The sequence below is a fragment of the Alligator sinensis genome, unplaced genomic scaffold (assembly GCF_000455745.1).
Source record: "Alligator sinensis unplaced genomic scaffold, ASM45574v1 scaffold771_1, whole genome shotgun sequence".
Taxonomy (NCBI): Eukaryota; Metazoa; Chordata; order Crocodylia; family Alligatoridae; genus Alligator; species Alligator sinensis.
This window is the reverse complement of record NW_005842911.1, coordinates 187,961-192,281: the sequence shown is the minus strand read 5'-3', so window position 1 is coordinate 192,281 and position 4,321 is coordinate 187,961.

Sequence of the window (4,321 nt, the reverse complement as noted above, 5' to 3'; positions counted from 1 at the left end):
GGGGAGAGTCTCCACCTTTTTCCCTGCCCCTGGGGCCTTCCCCATTCAATAAAAGGGCCTGATGAGGGAAGTCGTGGGTGTCTTCTGTAATTGCCTCTTGCCCCCTTCCCTTGCTTGGATGCACGGGGTGTGCCTGCCTGTCCCTGTGCCCCCCCAGCAGCCCCTCTGTCTTGCATCCCTGCATGCACTCAGCTGCTAGCCCCTCTACCCCTGCCACCTTCGTGGCCCCGGTCTTTTCAGACCCGACCCCACCAGCCTCACTCCATCACTTCTGCATCCCCAATGCACTCTCGGCACTTGCAATTGCAGCTGATGCCTTTGGCTTTCCTATTTTCCACTCCCTTGGGTGCCCTGACTTCCGACCCCAGGAGCTCTGGGAAAGGAAGTCTGAGCAGGAGCCTTGGGTGGGGATGCAGCTCTCCTGTGCCCCTTGCTCCCTTGCCTGCTTAGCTCCTGGCACGAGCCAGGTGAGCCCAAAGGGCTCTATGCCAGCTTAAGATCCTGCAGGTTTGGGGCCTGTCGGCTGGCCTGTTCCCCTCTCGGTGGACTGGGTGGTCCCCGAAGCACTGTGAAGTCCTGCTTCCCTTCCCGAGCTTCTAGGTTTATGGTCTAGGTTTATCACAGCAACTGTACAGCACCCAGATGGATGCTGCCCTTGAACAAGGGGCAATGACAGGAGGTGGCATTCACCTGCCCAGGTGTGCAGGGCACGGTAGTCAGCCCTGACCAGTTCTCCCAATCTGCTGGGTGGTTTTCCCAGGGCTATAAAGGTTTCTCTGTAATGCAACCTCCTCTCTGCCCCTGTGTTATCCCCCAGACTTGTTGCCAAGCCTCTGAAGGCCCCATGAGGAGACAGGCAATGTCACCTGTTCCCTTCTGGACTTTCTATGCCCCTTCCCTCACCCCCTCCCCAGCTCTCATTTGCTCTTTCTCCTTCCTTTAATCTGCCTGCTAATCTCCTAAGAGCACCCTAATTTGCCTGTGTGGGTGCCTTGGGGAGGAGAGGGTCTCAGGAGATGGGTAATGGGACACCAGGCTTCTCCACTTCCTGTTAAGATGCAGTGGAGGAATAACTGCAAATGCAGGAAAATGCTCCTTGGCTTGCCTGGTAAACGAGGGTTGAACTTGAGAGCTTGGATCCCCAAGATGCTTGGATCCCTGCCGCTGGACCTCCTTTTTGGGGTAGCAGTAGTAGGTTTTTTCCTCTCATGCAGGGCAGCTGTTAGAAGGGAGAGGGAGTGTCATGCATTGGACTCTTGGAAGGGTCCTAGGGAGGTCTGCTAGTAACTGGGAAGGGATGGGGAAGGATGCATGGTACCTAAACTGGCCCAGCCAGCCTTCGAGGGAGGATGTTCCCTCCCTGGGCAGCTTGTTCCACAGTCCTTGTTAATACAGGGAGGAGGCTGTTTTTGAGGTTGCATCTTCATCTATACTGCGCCCGTGCCGGCTGTGTGAGAACCTGTGGTGTAGAAACCACATGGAGGGGGTAGAAGCAAGCACGGCCTTCTAGTGTCACACGTTAAAGGACTGATGGATGTGGGGGGAGACCCTAGGCGCTAGGGAGACCCTTTGCATGCAGTGCTGACCATCCTTTTGCACAGCAGAGCTGTACCTCAAGTCCTCAGCTGGGATCACAGGTGCCATTGTGCTCGGCTGGGGAGAAAAGCAAGACAGCAACACAATGCTACCCTGGCCTTCAGTAAAAGTCTTGCTTACCAAGACCCGCGGTGCCAGGATTGGGTTTGCATGGGGCACTTTGTGAGTTGGCTTTTGATTTCTTTTACAGTAGGAGGAGGGGGAAGCTAAATTCTCTGGAATAGAGATCCCTTCTTGCTGACCCCCCAGCTAGGAGCTATCAGAGCCACTGGGAGCTGAGCCCCGCTTCTGATCTACCTGCTTTCCTGGGTAGCTAGAGCAAATGGGTGGGAAATGCTGCTGCTCTGCCGTGGGCGCCTTTTGCACCCGCTTGGCCTTTACTCCCTTTAGTGCAGAGGACGACACTGTAGGGCAGAGGAGGCCCAAACGAATGGGATGAGGCTTGTACGCTAGAGCTTTCCCCGACCCAGACGGCAGGAGCAGGCCAAATTTTGTGGACGTGGGCCATGGACAGCCCCATCAAATCATAGAACATGAGGGTTGGAACGACGCTCAGGAGGTCACATCTGGTCCAACCCCTGATCAAAGCATGACCAGCCCCAGCTACATCATCCCAGCCAAGGCTTTGTCTAGCCGGGTCTTCAAAACCTCCAAGGACTTAGATGCCACCACCTCTCTGGGTAACCAGTTCCAGTGCATTTCTACCCTCCTAGTGAGAAAGATTTTCCTGACATCTAACCCAAACTTCTCTTGCTGCAACTGGAACCCATCACTCCTTGTTCGGTCATCTGCCACCACTGAGAACAGCCCAGCTCCATCCTTTTTGGAGCCACCCTGCAGGGAGTTGGAGGATGCTATTAAATCCCCCCTCAGCTTTCCTTCTCCAGACTCAACAAACCTAGTTCCCTCAGCCTCTTGTCACAAGTCCTGTCCCCCAGCCCCACTATCATTTCTGTTGCCCTCCGCTGGACTCTCTCCAACTTATCCACATTCTTTCTGTAGTGGGGGGTCCAGAACTGGACACAGGACTCCAGATGTGGGCTCCCCAGTGCTGAATAGAAGGTGTTGGCACTGGACCTGGTCTCAGTCCTGGAGTCACAGAGTCACCGTCCCGGTAGAGTCACAAGTTGTTCGGACTGGGTCATAAATCCATAAAATTTGCCTATGATCCAGTGAAGAGGTCATGGTTGGTCTGTCAGCCCAGAACAAGGCATCTGGGTCATCATAAATCAATAACATTTGCTTATGATCGAATGGAGAGGTGATGGTCAGTGTACAGGTTTGGAACAAGGTCTCTGGATCATAAATCCATAACATTTGCCTATGATCGAAAGGAGAGGTGGTGGTCAGTCTCTCAGCCCAAAACAAAGTCTCTGGATCATAAAGCAATAACATTTGACTATGATTGAACGAAGAGGTCATGGTCAGTTTGTGGGTTTGAAACAAGGAATCTGGGTCATAAATCAATAACATTTGCCTATGATCCAATGCAGAGGTTGTGGTCGGTCTCTCTGCCCAGAAAAAGGTACCTGGGTTATAAATCTATAACATTTGCCTATGATCAGAAGGAGAGGTCGTGGTCGGCGTGCAGGTTTGGAACAAGGCATCTGGATCACACATCCATAAAATTTGCCTGTGATCGAATGGAGAGGTGGTGGTCAGTCTCTCGGCCCAGAACAAGTTTTTGGATCATAAATCAATAAAATTTGCTTATGATCGAATGGAGAGGTCGTGGTCGGTTTGGGGCTTTAGCACAAGGTACCTGGGTCAGAAATTGATCAAATTTGCCTATGATCGAATAGAGAGGTGGTGGTCGGTCTCTTGGCCCAGAACAAGGTTTTTGGATCATAAATCGATCCAATTTGCCTATGATCGAATGGAGAGGTCGTGGTCAGTTTGGGGGTTTGGCACAAGGTACCTGGGTCATTAATTGATAAAATTTGCCTACGATCGAATGGACAGGTTGTGGTCGATTGGGGGTTTGGCACAAGGTACCTGGGTCATAAATTGATAAAATTTTCCTGTGATTGAAAGGAGAGATGGTTGTCAGTCTCTTGGCTCACAACAAGGTCTCTGGGTCATAAATGGATCAAATTTGCCTGCGATCCAATGGAGAGGTTGTGGTCGGTCTCTTGGCCCAGAACAAGGTTTTCAGATCATAAATTGATCCAATTTGCCTACGATCGACCAGAGCGGTTGTGGTCGGTTGGGGGTTTGGCACAAGGTACCTGGGTTATAAATGGATCAAATTCGCCTACTATCGAATGGAGAGTTGGCGGTCAGTCTCTCAGCCCAGAACAAGGTTTCGGATCATGAACCGATCCAATCTGCCTATGGTGGAAGGGAGAGGTGGCGGTCGGTTTGGGGGTTCGGCACAAGGTACCTGGGTCATAAATCAATAACATTTGCCTGCGATGGAAAGGAGAGGCGGCGGTCGGCCTATCGGCCCAGAACAAGGTCTCTGGGTCATCAATCGGTCGTGGTCAGCCTGGGGGTCTGGCACAAGGTCTCCGTCTCATCAGTCGATCCGGTCTGCCCGCTGTCGCGAGGAGAGCTGGGCCAGAAGAAGGCACCTGGATCACGGAAACCACGAACGTCTCTCTGCCTGCGACCGGCGCAGAGGTGTGGGCCGGGACAAGGCGTGCGGGTGTCCGCCCGGGGCGCGTGCAGCGCAGAGGTCGCGGGCGCGGGCGGGCGGGTCCGCGCCGCAGGCACCCACCCCCTG